The sequence below is a fragment of the Mytilus trossulus genome, chromosome 14 (assembly GCF_036588685.1).
Source record: "Mytilus trossulus isolate FHL-02 chromosome 14, PNRI_Mtr1.1.1.hap1, whole genome shotgun sequence".
NCBI lineage: Eukaryota > Metazoa > Mollusca > Bivalvia > Mytilida > Mytilidae > Mytilus > Mytilus trossulus.
This window is the reverse complement of record NC_086386.1, coordinates 61,056,027-61,074,737: the sequence shown is the minus strand read 5'-3', so window position 1 is coordinate 61,074,737 and position 18,711 is coordinate 61,056,027. Positions and strand designations below refer to the sequence as shown.

Sequence of the window (18,711 nt, the reverse complement as noted above, 5' to 3'; positions counted from 1 at the left end):
CCTTCTTGCTGGGTGATACAAGACTGATGCTGGGACAGACAACTCGTTTGTTTATATTTTTTGAACGCGGACGTGATAGAGAGCACCCCGGTTGCTACACTCATAACAATGAACCAAAATGGCCGTCACGACCATTTGTGTTTTTGTGTCTGAAAAAAATGTGATTAGACCACTATGGTGAGTGTTGCTGTGGTAAAAATATATATTTTTATTCTGGGCGTTTAACACACAATCTATTTGCGGAAGGATTAAACTTCCAAGCGCTGCAAAAGAAGGATTTCGACAACGTGTTTATCTGTATTTCAGCCAGACGACACTCGCATCAATATGCTAATAATTTATTTACCAATGTTTTATGCAGTAAACTATATATTTCAAATAACTGCTTGTGGTTGATTAAATGTTTTTGCTGATGTTTGGAACGAAAGGAAACAGAAAAATAATTATTTTATCGCGTTTTTTTGCTTGAGCAACAACAATGATAACAATCGCGCCATTTAGAAATTATCAATATTATTTACAGAAAACTGATTAAATGTCAAATGTAAAGAAATTGTGTGTCAAAAATATTTCATTTTATTGTTACCTGATATGTTCTTTATAATAATTATACAAAACAAGTATATTTTATTATGTCTTTTCGTGAATTCTTCTGGTATCATGATCTATCAATAACCATGCTACATTTGACTATCCCTCTGGGTGCTTTCGCCCCAATTTTGTAACAAACGACACTAAATTATTGATTATAGTAGACCAGATTGCGATGATTGTCAACAAGTGTACCTCTTCAAAAGAAATAAATAACACTAGAATGAATTTTAGTACATGTTATATTTAATCCTGTATATGTATGACGGGTATATGATTGTTTAAAACATCTTTGTTTACTTGTGTCTGCATTTGTAAGATCAACAACTTGCAACCAAACTACAGTTCTGAAATCATTGTTGAAATATGAATAACAGTATATCACTGCAGTATATAGTCAATAGCGGATCCAGAAATTTTCATACGAGGGGGCAATGACTGCCTAAGAGCGGGCCCGATCCAGTCATGCTTCCGCGCAGTGATTCTCTAAATAATAAATCAACAACATATGAAGGTCCATAAAAATCGCTAAATCCGCCTCTTGTTATGGAAGTAGCTATACTCCGCAATACAATCAGTGAACAATGCACTTCAAGTATAAAAGCACTAACATACTCTGGCCAATTACTGCACATTCCTCTTTACTTAGCCTTAGGATTGATTAGAGAGAAAAAATAGAAAAAATATAAACTGCCACCCTCTCCTTTTGTTATCCACTTTCTGTTTTTTTTTTGGGGTGGGTGTAGGGGGATGGGGGTAACGGATAATATAAGTTGCCGACTTTTGTTGCAAAATTCTATGTAGTATTTGTTTTCTTTTTTTATGCCTGGAATCATTTCAAATTACTTGTACTTATTACCGATATGCAAATCTAAGGTTTTACCAAATTTCTGCACCCAGAACATGAAAATTGTTATACGAAACAGTCTTCACGCTTAACCACAAGTTCTATGGCATTTACTTCATACTTGTAAAATTACTTTCGGGCCAGTTAAAAGTCTTCTAGATTTATGAGTTTGACTGTCCCTTTGGTATCTTTCGTCCCTCTTTTCTAAACAAACCAACAGAATGAGTGTTTGACTTGTGGATTCAAAAGGCGCAAAGGCTGATGAAATAACAACACGTTCGTTGATCTGTAAGAGCAGAAGTACATAATTTAAAGGAAAAAGCCTCAAATTTCAATGAAAATTGTAGTCTTTGATAACAAAATTTCTTTAATTTCGCAATCACATAATAGTACGATTGGATGTTTCATTTTTACAGCTTTTTCACCGGATGTTGGGCGTTTTCGTAGATCTATGTGTATGTCAAAGAGAAATTTATACAAATAATTAAATCTAAACAGTTTTTTCAAGATAATGTTTTATAAATTCATTTGATTATCTACGTTTATAAATTTCTGCTTGTATGAACAACTTTTTTGTTATGTTTTCGTTGTTGTTTTTTTCTCATCGTCTATGACGTCGTCGTTTATGAAACACACAAACAGCTGTCAACTTGTGACAGGTCGTACAATCTAATTAAAATATTGATCTCTGATTACGTTATTCTAGATACTCATATGTAGTATAACGTAATCAGAGATCAATATTTTAATTAGATTGCAGGTCGTAAAGCAGCACAAAGTATCGCTAGTATTTCTGCCATAGGTAGTCCGACAGCACAAAGTCTCGCTAGTATTTCGGCCATGAGTACGTCCAACAGCACAACGTCCAGAAAACATTTCGGCCAGTACATTTCAGAATAAATAGGTGTCTTTGGGTCAGGGTCGATCAGTCTAACTTAATAATATGAACATACAGAATGGGTTTGGTTCATTTTAGTGATTTAAAAAAAATACAAGCTTAAGAAAAATATTAAAATTATAAAGAGCAGAAAAAAATAGCATTAAATTAGAAATAAAAGTTTGACAAAACGAAAGAACTTTAATGTGTGATCATGTGTCTATATAAATTTTTCTGGTTCGAATATACAAAGTAAGTGATGATTCAAGTAGAGGAAAAATTTCTGAAGATACTTTTTAAAATGAAATGTGAAAATTTACGCAGGGAAGAAACGGAGAATGTTTTTCGCAAATTAAACTGCAGACATGTATACATAAATGATTTTTCTTCCGTTTTTTTACGTAGTTAATAGTGTGTGCTGTGGCGTGTTGGTATGTTTTAAAATTGTGTACACAATCTTCAATTCACTTTGAACATAGCAGATACAACATACTTTTTTGTCTGTCTTTCTGTGTAAAATTCATTCGGGGGAACAGCAGCTAATATTACAGTGTTGGAAAGCAAATTTTGTATATCAGCTGATTGCAAGTTGCCTGTTCTTTGTTATTAGTTTGCCAGCGGTTGTCTTTGTTTCGTGAATAATTGTACATAATGAATTTAGTGTACTCTAGAGGCTATACAATCATTTATATGATCTTATTTTGACTCTCAACCTAACCGATTTATAGCTTGAAAAATGATATCGGCAATTCGTCTATAATTTTCATTTCCCCGGAAACGAATCGCGCAGGGTATAAATGTTTTGACTCGTCTGTCCGTCCATCTGTTAGTTCGTCAGTCCTGATCTTATCATTACAACTCCCGTTTGAAACCACACAACACAATTTTATAAAACTTTAATATAGATGATTAGACCGTACTATATAGACGGCATATCGCCACAAATTAGGATTCAAATTTTATCCACGAATTATGCCCTTTTGAAATTAGAAATTTGGCCGAAATATACCACTGCAACAGTTTGAAATCGCAACTACTCTGAAACAAAAACCACAGAATTTCATGAAACTTTAAAGATGATATGGACTAGTATGCAGATTTGAATAGCGACAGGAAGTTATTATTATTCTTTTTTCTAGGAGTTATTCCCCTTCTTTCGTAGAATGTTGGCCTAAACTATTGCTTCAACAGTTTGCTATCGCAACTCTTTTGAAAGCACACGAGAATTTCACGAAAGTTTGTAATAAAGAGGACATAACATGTAAATGTGTATATCAACGAGATTTGTTTTTATCAGCTAAGCTTTTTAGAAGTTATGAGTCGTTTAGCCCAGTGACTATGCTATGCGTGGGGTATGTAAGAGTGCATCACAATGGTACTTTAATTCGTGCTGATTTTTTTTAATAGATCTATCATCTCATATTTTATTTCATAATTTTATAATTCGTTTTTCTTTTTATATATATACACTAAATTAATTCCTATTAAACTTATTATTTGATAGAATATTATAAGTTTTTGTGTGCATACATTGTTACAGTACATATAAAAAAGAAAGATGTGGTACGATTGTCAACGAGACAACTATCCATAATAGACCAAAATGACACAGACATTAACAACTATAGGTTACCGTACGGCCTTCAACAATGAGCAAAGCCCATACCACATAGTCAGCTAAAAAAGGTCCCGATAAGACAATGTATAAGAAAACTAATATCCTTCAGACAGTGTTAAAAAAAAACAATAAAAATTTCCAACGCCAAAAAAAATTTGAAACGGAAAGTTCCTTATCAAATGACAAAACCAAACTGACCTCGTTTTCAAAGTTCATTTATCTAATACGTGTGTTATCTAATAAGTGTGTTATCTGTAGTAAGGCATTGAACTCAAGGACATTCAGCATTATACTCGGTTCATTTCAGTAAAAAAGGAGACATTATAAAATGTGCACTCTTGTCAGTGTCTAAAAAGATTACATCTTCACACCTAAAAACTTCGTTTCAAGCAAATGTTTTCTTGTTTTAAATTTAGTGAACATCATTTTCAGTTATGTGAAACCTTGTAATCCAATCCTTACATATCTATATCATATTCAGGTTCAATGATTTATATTTTAGCTTGCGGCATACTACTAGTAGTACTTAGTATATTAACAGTACAGCCGATTCCAATAAGTGTGTAGGCAAAGATAATATCTTTGGTTAGCTTGCTTGCTAGCTGAACCGTGAAGTCATTATTTGGTAAGGTATACTACATTCCCTTTGAAGTAGCCTAGCCCTATACATACTGATGGATTGGTTATCTGTTGGACTAGTCTACTCATAAATGAGGATTGTATACCTAACCTTATAATGACTTCGCGATTCACCTAAAAAGTAAGCTAACCAAAGATATTACCTTTGTCTACACACTCATTGGAATCGGCTGTAATACAACTGATGTGTTTTTATTATTTTATTTTAAAGGAGATAAGAAAGAATGCAGTAACCAAAAAGAAGAAAGTAATTTTAGAACATTTCAATATCAGGTCATTTTTTTCATTTTCTTTATGAACCTTGATTTTCAGAGAATCTGCGTAAAACTGTTTAAGTGTTAAATAGTTAGTGATGTCTTCTTATAGTCCGTTTCTACAGTAAACATATTTTATTCTTACCAAAAGTAATGTGTTTGTATGCACGAAGTTCTCTCCGTAAAAACACCCCATAGTAGCTGCGAGGCTACAGTTGATTCAAAGAACACCCCAAATCATAGGAGATTTGTATTGACGAATTGTATCAGACATAATGACTGAGATTTTGTCAGTTAGACATGATATTGCAGCGCTTTGTTCTAGGCTCTCCGGGCCCCCCTCAATTTCCAAAAAAAGAAAGAACCAATTGATTATACAATGTATATGAAAATGATTTGTAAGGTACAATTTATCGTCATGACAACGAATCCATTCTTTTCAGGCGCTGATAACATTCACTATATGACGTCAAGATACATATACCGACTAAAAAGTTAGCCCACCCATGCCCGTACCCGAGGGTCGAGATGAAGTTCACAGGATAGATAATAATGAACAAAGAATAGAGAATGAACCAAAAAATAAAGAATAGAGAATAATGATGTGCTTAAATATATAGATTAGAGAACGAAAGGTTACACATCAAAAGAAAGGGGATCTGAAAAACCTCATCTAAATCCTGAGGTTTGTATTTTATCCTGAGAGGTCAACAACACATGCATTTCATTTTTTTTTTTCAAAAGTTTAAATTTGAGTAGCAAAATTGTGTTAATATGTATTATCTGCTGAAAAAGCACGAACTAACTTGTCTAATCATATAACACTTTTCATAACGAAAATGTTATATAGCATAAAGGCATTCCATTTTTCATATTTGTTTCCATTATTTGTTATCTGCAGCAAATATGTTTTTCTTTAAAGCGTATCTTCCATTGAGGCTGTGTCAGGTTATGCCTCGCAAAAAGAATTTTATATACTGAGATGAAATGTACAAGGCGTGTACGTTTTTTAATAAAAAAAAGCATAATTATAGTGAATTGGTTGCAAATATTTGACTTCTTTACCCTTTACACGTAGCCATTTTCAAATTTAAGACGAATTAGTCAAACTTTTTATCATTAAAAGAAAACGGACAAATACAATAGATAATTGAAATGGGGAGTGTGTTAAAGAGACAACAACCCGACCAAAGAGCAGAAATCAGCCGAAGGCCACAAATAGGTCTTCAACACACCGAAAATATCCCGCACCCGGTGGCGGGCTACAGCTGGCCCCTAAACAAAATGCACCGTGTCCACTCTAGCTATAATCTCTTTTTTGTAAAAATATTGATTACAAATGCTTATCTGCTTTTTTCAAGTGATTGTACTTGCAAGTCTTTAGATGATACAAAAGAAGTTGAATGCCCACTCCTAAAGGTGGGCAGAGTGGACAAGATAGAATTTTTTCCCACCCGGTGCCCACTCCCATAATGGGCCGATGGACAAAGCAAAATTCCCCCGAGCTGAAGTGTATACATTAAAACAAACTCTGATTTATCCAAGACAATAGAACTGTTGACAACAATATAAAAGTTTCAAGAAATGGAACCAAACAATTTGCATGAACAGTTTCATTCGATAAAGCATTTGACAAAGACTAATTGTTTTCATTGAGATTTCTCTATACTGTCAAAATGTGATAAACACGTTCAACTGAACTCGCTTATGTGTTCTATACCCCTTTTTCAGTTTTGCTTTAATTTGCATTTGAAAGAAATAAAATTTCATAATAAAAATATTAAAAAAATCGGGAGTATAAAATTTCATATATAATAGATAATTTTTTTTCCAGCCTGTGGCAAAACAAGAAACCCTCCTCCTAACAAAAGAAAAAATAAGAAGGTAAACAAATTTTAAATAACGGGATAACAAGTTAAGACAATACTTTTAAAATGTATTCAATAATGAAAACAATATAATAGTTATTTTTTTACCCAAGACTTTAGAAGCAGGCACGTAGAATAAATTGATATTTTGAACATAACTATTCAACTATTTGACAAATACAAATGGCGTTTGGTAAAATAATTAAAATATTTAGTTGAGCAGCTTATAATGACATTACCTAATATTTCAGCAATACTAATATCTATATTATGGAATTAAAATATAGATCTTGCATAATATCCGGATAGAATAATTAATTTCTATAACAGGTACATTTTTTTTAAATTCAAATCAGTAACTAGAAAACGTTAGTAAATACTAACTAGTGTTTTTGCAATTATATTGTAGTTTTATCAATTGTGCAAATAGCACAAAGAAGGGACTAGATGGTGTTTTTCTTTTCTTAAATTTTGAGGTAATTTTTTTCTATTCATTATAGTTGTTGTCAATTATTTTTCTATTCTTTACATAAAAGCACCTTATATTACCTTTTTTATATTTTGCCTTTTTTTCTCTTTTCTCAATTGATTGTTCTATTTATTTACAGTGTTACGCCATTATTCACGGTTTTGTAAACTATTGTAAAACTCCAAAGCCCCATGTAGTATATTGATTAAGAGTCCAAATTAAAAAAGGACATTACAACATCCGTGCTTAGGGTAATGCAGATTGATTCATTGTTAGATTGTTGATGATTAAATTAAACCATATGGCTGCCAATTTCTGTTAATGAGTGGAGAAAAAAAATACCCTGAAAAAAACATCGACCTATGACAGGAAAACTCGGAAATCTTAGTCAGTAGAGATCGGTTACCCAAAGAAAGGTTTTGTAGTCTTTCAAAATTACTAATTTCTTTGTGGTGTTGAAAACATTTTTTTTCTTCATATCTTTTAATTGTAATTACCACCAGAATGGAAAGCAGCCTTTGTTGTTCCAATTTTCAAGAAAGGAGATAAATCACGTACTAGTAACTACCGTCCAGTTTCATTGCCTGTTGTCATATGTAAGATCCTAGAGCACATAATATATGCATTAGTGTTGCAAAACATCTTGATATACACGGCATCCTTAACGACGCTCAACATGGATTCAGAAAGAACCGTTCCTGCGAGTCACAACTTATCCTTACAATACAGGACCTGGCTAAAAACATAGATCTCGGTGAAAAAATTGACCTTATCTTGCTTGATTTTTCCAAGGCATTCCATATCAGCGGGTCAACACTCCAGTAGATCAGGAACTTCCTCAGCTCCATAAAATAAGAGTCGTTGTGGATGGTAAACATATCACACTGTACCAGTCCAATCAGGAGTACCACAGGGCACCGTACTTGGACCACTTATGTTCCTTTTGTTCATGAACGACCTACCTGACTATGTACAGTCATCAGCAGTTCGCTTATTTGCAGCTGATGACTGCGTATTGTACATGTACAGAAGGATCCAAAATGATGCAGACTCACAGCTGCTACAAGAAGACACGAACAACTTGCTCAGATGGGAATCTGATTGGCAAATGGAATTTCATCCCAGCAAATGCCAACTGAAACGCGTAACCATCAAGCGCAAACCTCATCTCACAAACTACAACATTCATGGACACAATTTAGAACGGGTTGACTCGGCAAATTATCTAGGCGTAACAATCCACAAAATTATAAATTGGAACACCCCCATAGAGAGCATAGCTAAAAATGCCAATTCAACCAAAGCCTTCATCCAAAGAAATCTTCAGCACTGTCTGTCTGTCCCAACAAACAAAAGCTGTACACTGTAAAAACAGCCTTTAGATTTGAAACGGATCTACAACATGTTTAGGTCTAAACGTGTTTAGGAAAGCGTTTAGGATCTAAACGGTTATTCATCTAAACACATAAAAACCTAAACGTGTTTAGAATTTAAACGTGTTGTAGGGTTATTATCAGTGAATGTTATCATTAAGCTAAACATTAAATGGCATCTAAACACTTTTGAAACACTTTCCTAAACACCTAAACACTTTATAATATTTCAGTACTTGTTTCACCTTTTTACCCGATGTTTCATCTTTTCATTTCAGATACAAAAGTTCACCTGACAACCAAAAAGGAACTGCACACCAACATGACCAAGAGCCTTTATCATTCAAAAGAAGATTGTTCCGCAATGAAAAATTCCTGTATGATAGGAGATGGGACTAACAAACTAAAAATCATCAAATTTTATTATTGTATTTTTTTGTTTGCATTTAGTGAGACTTAAAAATAAATTAATGAACTAATTTGAATAGCTTGTATGTTATGTTTAAGACTAGATCAGAGAAAACAAAAACAAAAGAACCAGACCAGAAGTTGTTTAAAAGGTGGAAGGTCCATAAAACCTAAAAAAAAGGAACAGAAAAAAAAGTCATATTCCTGACTTGGTACAGGCTTTTCCTTTAAAAATAATGGAGGGTTAAACTTTGTCTAATTGTTTACAGACTTTTCAAACTTGGTCTTATTGTCAGTTAAAAGACTTTTCAAACTTGGTCTTATTGTTAACAGACTTTTCTTAACTTGGTCATATTATTTACAAACTTTTCTTTGGTCTCCAGGAAGAATACAATGTGTTAACCTAATATTGTTAATATTATTATTGTCATTACTGAAGTTTTCTAGCTTTGATATACTATATAGACAAGTCAAATATTTTTTTTATGGTAAAATCATTGCAAGAACATGAGAGCAGAAATGTACAAGTGTATTGTATATTCTACAATACAGTGTGGACTATTCAACCTGTAGTGCTGTACCACACAAATAGTTCCTGCGAAAACAAAGTACTAGTATGGAAGGTCTAAACACCATATATTTCTAAACATATAACATCGAAACACTTGTTGAAATCTAATTAAAACACTTGTTAAAATCTAAACATGTTTAGATGCTAAACGCGTTTCAAAACGTACACAGAAAAAGTGTTTAGATAAGTGTTTAGAATCTAAACACTGTTTTTACATATATGCTACACAACGCTAGTAAGACCATTGCTTGAGTATGCATGCTCAGTCTGGGACCCGTTCACCAACCTGAACATACAGAAATAAGAAAGCGTGCAAAGATGATCAGCCCGGTTTGTATTGAACAACTACCAACAAACCAACAGTGTAACATCAATGCTAAAATATCTACAGTGGACACCACTAGTTGAGCGGAGGATCAGCTGCAAAACAGCAATGATGTACCAAAAAGTATATGGCCTCGTAGCAATACCAACGCTAGAGCTACATACTACATCATCCGTAGATTGAGGACTTGCACACAGCACGATTTATCGTATATAGAATAGAGAATAATGGGCCAAAAGTTTGAAGAACAGAGAAAAATTACCTTAAAAAAATAAAGAAAAATAAACTGTGTTGATTTACAGACTTGTCTGTTCACACAGTAACCGTTCTTGTTAAATTAAATAATGGAATGATGAATAAATGAAATGACAGAAGAAAGTTTTCTTTTCTTTTATTTTATCCCACAACAGGTCCGTACAGATTATCTGGCACAGTCTCGAGATTACAGTCGTTTCCTTTGCAACAGAATGAACATTCGAAATGGGCATCTAGCAGGATTACTACATTGTAATTCTTACATTCATTTCTGTCCGCAGATTCAGTTATCCAATCTTTTTCACATTCTGCCCTTGTGGCACATCTGAAAAGACAACAGTGGTATATTAATGAATATGAATTAAACAATTGGCAAAATATAAAAATAAATATTCTCCTCGTAATATATTTGAAATCATTTGCAATCTCATGCAGCTGTCAAACAAGCAAGAGGTTTAGCCAGCAATAAAAATAGAAAAATACACCATTTTCTTTGTAATCTATTCGTTTGTTCGTTCGTTCCGGTAATGTCTCAGTGGTTGTATAAGTCTATCTGTGTTTGTCATTGCATTGAATTGATATCGAGGCGAGCCTCTGTTCTCCGGTGTACATGCATTGTATCTCCATTTTATGGGGATTTACCATGTCACTAGCATTTGGGTTGTTTCAGTGTCGTGTTATGACAAATCGAGCAGAACTTCTTTGTTGCTTTTTTAGTTTGTTTATATCATTAGTAAAGTAAGGGTTTTAGACAGAACACGTATATTCTAGTTATTGACTAATTAAATAATTATATTCCTGTTTCATTACTGAGGTTTTAATCACGTTGTATTGTTAAGGAAATATTAAGCTTCTCAATGGTCAAAATTAGTGTTTGTCAAACTGCTCTTCATTCAACCATTTTTTTTCCGAGAAAGTAATTGGTTAAAGTTTTTTGAATTTTTTATATATTTCTTAAAGGGTCAAAGTAAATACTTTGTCAAAAAATGCATCAAATCCAAAGGGTTTAGGTAAAGGTCACTAAATGCAAAGGTTCATTAAAAACTCTGTCCAACATATGTCATGGGCTATAGCTAGTGGCAGTAACAAACCCACTGTTATGATGCTGATAGTTATATAGCTGTATAAAGACCAGTCAGTTATTTAATAAAAACAACATATGGAGAGAAGCGAAGTCTTTGTCTATATTGTCATTTGGGATATGAACAAAAAGTTCATAACTGTCAAAGGACACACTAAGAAAAATAATAAAAAAAATGATATAAATCAATGACACAATAACACCAATGAATAAGCAGTATCTAATTGCTGCTGTTCATTTCAAATTAACACATAGGCATAAAGCACAAAACTAAATCTCTCGTCTCTATGACAGTTTCTATACCATCTCTGGCACTGGTTAGAACGGAAAAAAGGTGTATGATAAAAAGTTCGAACGTTGAGGATAAAGTTGAAATAACCTGAAAAAGATATGACAAAAAAAATATCAAAAGGCAAACAGTATACAAAATACAACATTAAAACTAAAGACTGAGAAAAGCAAACTCCACTATACACTGGGCTGATCTCAGGTGTGACGGAAGCGTAAGCGGACCCTGCTCCATAGTTGGTACCCGTCGTGCTTCTCTTTCTAGTATAGACCTATTGGGTATATAGTAATTTTGTTTTACAGATCGTCAATGGGTATTAAAAGTAACAGGCTTCAAATCACAATGGGATGACAATGGGTAAGCTGATTATTATTATCATAATAGAGGTAGAAAAATACCACGGTTATACAATGACATATGTTGTGAACGTAACTCATCTCAGTGGGATGAAAATAGGTAAACAACTTTTGTTTTCCTACAAAAAAGCTAGCTGAACCTCCTACTTGTATGACAGTTGTCTATACTTCCTTCATATCTACAAAATTGCATCCCACGTAGATATAAATAGAAAACGTACCAATAATTAGGAATCATGAGCCATCATAGACATACAACCATAACAGCTACTGATTTGAAAAATTCAAACAAATTTACATTCCATTTGAACTACGGTGAATAGTTGTCTAACTGGCAATCATACAACGTCTGTTCAAAGACACAAATCTAACAAGACGATAACAAAAATGAAAATTGTAGTACAATCAGTATAATATAGCATATAAACTTTCCTAATAATTGGGATATATCTTACAGAACTGTGTTCACATCCGCCACAGACACACAACGACAAAATAGTTGATAGTAAATACAGTATCGTTAAACAAATACACGTACCCGGAAAGTACAATTTGAGCTAAATAAACAACACTTTCAAAACCTCATACGACTGAATTGCTTCACTGGACCAATTGAATCAGGAACGCCAATAGCTAAAAATAAACGAGAGACGGATGGACAAATACCGAGTGACTTAAGAATCATACAACACAAAAAGGTTTAATCGTGCAAAGACAGGTGTAGTGAAAACTGTAAAGTAAACAAACGGATACACAACGTCAGCTCCTATAATCTATAATTCAGGACCATGATGTAGTATTTGACTATCTATTGGGTATGGTTACTTACCGGTGAACTTTGTAAGAAATATTTTGCCATGGCACTGACGACTTTTTACAAGTATAGGTAGCAACTCCAACTTTTGAATATCGTATGACTTAATTAATGTATATTCCATATACTGGCAAAGTTTGAATATAGCTGCTATGGTAAAAAAAAAAACTCATAATTCTAAAATCTGAATTAGAATAGATTCTGGTACTGAGATGAATTGTATTCGCAGTAAAGAAGGTAAACATAATCAGTCAGAACAAACGATATCGCGTGTTTGTCTCACCAAAGAGATACTATTACTACTAATAATGAAATGTTTAAATATTGATTCGCAAAGCTTTTTTGTACTTGCTTGTATGTGTTCTCCTCCTTGTTCATTTTACTTGGATGATAATGGTATTTATATTGTTTTTATTTTTGTATGTATTCGATAAGGGATTTTTTTTATTTTCTCTTCGTTATTTTTGAAATCTATATAGAGGATTTGTCTGTAGCTTGAAACTTTACCGAATCTAAACAAAGCTTTCGTGTTGTACAATGATGAAACAAATTAAAACATTTTTTTTTACATCTAATAATACAGCTTGAATATATAGACTTTTTGTTAAAACGGACTTCTTTTAATTTCAGATGGGCAGCAGCTCAAGTTATAGGACCACCTAATGTGTATCCACAATATGGTGACATCGAAGGATCTTGGTGTTCGAAAGGACAATCATCTGATCATTATATAACGGTATTTTACTGTTTCGTAGATACATGGTTTTAACTAAAAGAGGGACGAAAGACACCAGACGGCAGAGGGACAGTCAAACTCATAAATAAACTGACAACGCCATGGCTAAAAATAAAAAAGACAAACAGACAAACAATAGTTCACATAACACAACATAGAAAACTAGAGAATAAGCAACACCAACCCCACCAAAACCAGGGGTGATCTCATGTGCTCCGGGAAGGTAAGCAGATCCTGCTCGACATGTGGCACCCGTCGTGTTGCTTAAGTGATAAGAAATCCGGTAAACTCGGTAGGTCACATTCATGAAAGGAAAGGGATTGTAGTAACGACGTAAGGAACATATCCGATATCATTTGTGAAACGGTTATTCCAAAACGGTCAACCAACTCGTGATGGCGTCCGTAAAATTTACGAAGGGATGATTTCACTTTCACCATTTGGAACTCTTGGTTTAAAAGCTTCCTTGTAAGCAGCAATCATCTATCTATCAACTAATATGAGCAACACAACGGGTGCCACATATGGACCAGGATTCACTCACCCTTCCAGAGCAACTGAGATCAACCCAAGTTTTTGGTGGGGTTTGTGTTACTAAGTCGTTAGTTTTGTGTAATTTTGTTTGTCTACTTGTCTTTTTCATTTTTAGCTCTGTTATATTTCGCTTTTTTTTATATATTTATCGCATTTGTAGTAGAATATAAAATCCTCGTCAGAGTTTATTTTCAATTTCTTAGTATATTTGTATTGAGGAAGTAAAAAAAGTTTTAAAGAATAAATGATAAAAGGCTATAATATTCAATGAAATAATTTCACTATTTTTTTAACCATCGCCTCGTTTAGTCTGAGATAAGATAGTCGATAGTAAATTAAGCTTTGTTACACCTTCAGATGTCATTGTTAAAATACAATCAAGTTCAACATGTCGAAACTGATATATTTTACCTTAAAAAGCATTTAAAGCTATAGAATATTTTTAACGTTTATATGCTCTGAACTTCTAAGAGTTTAACTAACACTAAATTTCTTAACTATCCCTACCTCGACTGTAGGGTTACCATAAATTCCAATATAAACAATATTCACATTTATATTTTCTGGTAAGTCTCAAGTTATGTCTCTATGAGATGCACCCTACAGATCAGAACTGGGAACCAGTATGTAAACAAAATTAATTTTCTATGAATATTCTAAATATCTCCAAGAGGGGCGTGCAACCTTTAGCCTAGAAAATAAGTAAAATGACAAAAATACTGAACGCTGATGAAAATTCAAAAAGGAAAGTCCATAATCAAATGGCAAAATCAAAAGCTCAAAAACATCAAACGAATGGATAACAACTATCATATTCCTGCAATGGTACAGGCATTAGAAAACGGTAGATTAAACCTGGTTTTTAAGCTAGCTAAACCTCTTACTTCTCTGACAGTTGCATAAATTCAATTATATTGGCAACAACCTGTAAACAGAAATAAACAAAAACTATAGGTACACATGTCAAAAATAGGGGTACAGCAGTAAACATTGTGTAGTCATCTTAATCACTCTATAACAAACAAACAAATATATTAACAAACATTGACCATGACAAAAGGACAGATCCACGTCATGTGTAAGAAAGAAAAACAAAAGGCCTTATAGACAAAGCATATAAGCATAAAACACTGAGTCATTTGACTGCCCTATTGCATATTCATTTTTATTAAAAGAACAAAAAAAAACGATGAAGAGGTTCGATTTTCAAATAGATTGTTATGCATGCAAACATATTCAAATATTAATCTTCTGATGTCCTTGATTTATTAGAGAATTAAACCTCGTAACCGTAGTTGTTTTGCGTCTTTAGTCCGATTTTGATAGATACAAATTGCATGTGTACTGATTTAACGATATAACTTTTGTTTATACAGATTGAATATTCGAAGAAAACATATATTCAGAGTATTAATATATATGAGACATATAAAGGCGGGTCGGTTTGGAGAATAAGTTTTAAAGCCCCAAATGGGAGTTGGCATACTGTATGGGAAGTTAACAGAGCTACTCTATCGACTGTAACAAGTAGCAGAATTTTCTCTCCACACATTCAGGTATTTATGATTTCAATTGGTTCATTGTTATCTATTGATCGTGATTTACATGTATCGACTGAGTATGAAATTCTATCATTTGCCAGAAATTAGACAATAAAATTTGCATTAATCACTTCATAGTTTCAATTATTAAAATAACAAAACATGGTACTATTGTGTATTTGTCAATTATTCAGCGACACACACATTTATGATACATATCTTAATTTCAACATGTAGTCTTCAATAATTAGTGTTCGTCTATTTTATATAGGCTAACGACCATATTTGCCTAACGAGCCTTAAATGGGGGTACTCGCATATAAAATGTAAACAAAAAATCTCCATGTAGTGATATTGGACACATTGTAATTTCCAAATTTAGATGTTAAAAAATAAGAGATAAAGAATAACCATTTATACTGATACGAGTAGAAAATCTATGAATAAAGGTGTCAAACAATTTAGTAATTTAATATACGGGAGCCACATGTGGAGCAGGATCTGTCAATCCCACACTATTGGTTAAGTTTGTGTTGTTTAGTCTTTGGTTTCTATGTTATGTTTTTTGTACTGATGTTTGTCTGTTTGTCTTCGTCTTAATTACCCATGATGTTATCAGTTTAACTGCGACCGAATGAGTTAAAATATCTCTTTAGTAGATTTCACCTCCCTTATCCAAAGAACTGTATTTCCTAATAGGATTTTCACTTCATGAACATATTACAACATATATGAAAATATCTCAGCTTTTAAACGAGCCACTAAGGAAGTTCACTACTCAGTTTCAAAATAACAAGTTTTTCATAAAACTAGGTAGTATATATTAAAAGGGGATTACTAAAGGAACAAAAAATGCAAAAAAATATAAAGGTTAATGTGCTTGTTTTAGAGATAATAGCCATTGATATTTTAGCGGGAAAACTTTCTCTATTGATTATTCGTAGCTTTATCATTGATGAATTTAATTTCTCAAAACCTAATAAGAAATAACAAGGATTTTATAAAACTTTAACAGATGGCTTGTAACTATACATGAAAAAGATTTATAAAACAACAAGAGGGGGTCAATGGGCAAAATTTTTTAAGCATTAAAATGAATAAAATCAGAGGATTCCAAAAAATATAACAAGTCCCCAAACATGACAAGCGAACATCCTCAAACATCCGAGCTAATAATATTGGCAGATGAACTGCTGAAATTCTATCATTACCGCCTACATAAATTGAATTTCGCATATAATGATCTTTTAATCAGTGTACCGTTTACATGTTTTGAAAATTGAATACTACTGCATTAATTCTTCAAATATGTTTGTTTTCAGACTGTTACCTTCCCTGCAAATGAAGTTCAGATTGAGATTGATACAACAAATACTCACGAAGATTATGAAATGGATGCAATAGAAATAACAGGACAATGCTGATTGAAACGACAAAATATTATAATTTATTATTACCAATTGTATCTAAATCTTTTCTATTAGGCCAATACAATTTTGCTATAGTGTCAAACAATTATTAGCCTCAGTTTTGAAAATTCCAAAGCATAATATACCCCTTAAATTACATTTTTTCATTTGAATCTATTGAACTACTGTTTAGTACTATGTAAAATTTGACTGAACGAAAATGCGACCATTTATCAGATTGCATCGTAAACAGATTTACTGTACGCTATTCCTAACTGTTTTGAGGTTGGCTCTTTGATATCATAACTATTATTGCCATTTGTGGATGTGTGCCATTTGTTTATTGCCATTATGGGTAGACTTTACATAGATAAATTCAGCCGTATAAGAAAAGCAAAATGAGAATGTTACATTGATGTATGCCTTTTTGTGCTTCTTTTTTACATTTGTTGTTTATGTAGTGATATTAAGATGATAACACAATATTGACTGTTGTACCCCTATTATATGACAGTTGTTATCCATTCGTTTGATGTGTTTGGACTTTTGATTTTGCCTTTTGATTTTTGATTTTCCTTTTTGAATTTTCCTCGGAGTTCAGTATTTTTGTGTTTTCACTTTTTGTGTTGGTGTATTTTGCCTCTTGTTGCACTTGTTTATGTGTCTGAGTGTTTCTAAATTACTAAATCAGTATTAACATTGAAAACAAAATCAGCATGAATTACGTAGATACAAATTCTAAAACAACTTCACACTTTTATGAGTGAAATCAAATTGTACACCCAAACTTAAAAAAACCTATTCAATCATTAAAACATATCATCAATTCATATTTGCATAATTATAATATATTTTCTCAGTTGATTGCAACCGATTTTTCTGTTTTTAAAGGGGAAATTGCTGAATGAATTATATATAAGGGAAGGCAGTTACTAGTATCAACATATGTGAAAATATCTCACCTTCCGTACAGTACTTCCTGTTTACGATTGACGAAAAAGGGATATTCAAACTCATAAGTCGAAATTAAAAGGATAACGCCATGTATAGATAAAAAGAATAAAACAAACAGACAAACAAAGGTACTCAAAACACAACATAGAAAACTTAAACACATCACATACACCAACAAATATCTTAGGTGACCTGGAAGAGTAAGAACGATCTGTTTACCGTTGTGAGTAAACCTACAAATGGAATTCTTTTATTGATCACAAAAGAGGACACAGTTATGGTCCTATGATTTTGGTTGTCAAATATAGTCTCTAGTGTTGACATAATTACATTACAAGAAACTCTTTTGCATAAGCTTTCCATTTTTATTTCATTATGTTTTATATATGAATTATTTGGCAGGGAAAGGAATGTAAAATATAAAAAAGAAGATGTGTTAGGATTTCAAATGAGACAACTCTTCACAGAGACCAAATGACACAGACATTTCAACTATATGTCACCGTACGACCTTCAACAATGATCACAGCCCTTACCGCATAGTCAGTTATAAAAAGGCCCGAATGACAAATGTAAATAGTTATCAAAGATACCAGGATTATAATTAAGTACGCCAGACGCGCGTTTCGTCTACAAAAGATTCATCAGTGACGCTCATATCAAAATATTTATAAAGCCAAACAAGAACAAAGTTGAAAAGCATTGAGGATCCAAAATTCCAAAACGTTGTGCCAAATACGGCTAAGGTAATCTATACCTGGGATATGAAAATCCTTTGTTTTTTTCGAAAAATTCAAAGTTTTGTAAACAGGAAATTATAAAAATGACCACATTATTGATAATCATGTCAACACCGAATTGTTGAGTACTTGGCTGGTGATACCCTCGGGGACGAAACGTCC

The 18,711-nt window shown here is 32.8% G+C and overlaps 1 long non-coding RNA gene across 1 annotated transcript; it reads left to right on the top strand.

Annotated features, from left to right (window-relative positions):
* The first annotated feature begins 11,098 nt into the window (after nucleotides 1–11,098).
* LOC134696986 (uncharacterized) lies at nucleotides 11,099–16,915 on the top strand. Its single transcript, XR_010103043.1, has 4 exons — nucleotides 11,099–11,822; nucleotides 13,266–13,371; nucleotides 15,282–15,461; nucleotides 16,769–16,915. It is a non-coding gene; the product is annotated as an uncharacterized LOC134696986 (long non-coding RNA).
* Nucleotides 16,916–18,711: the final 1,796 nt, after the last annotated feature.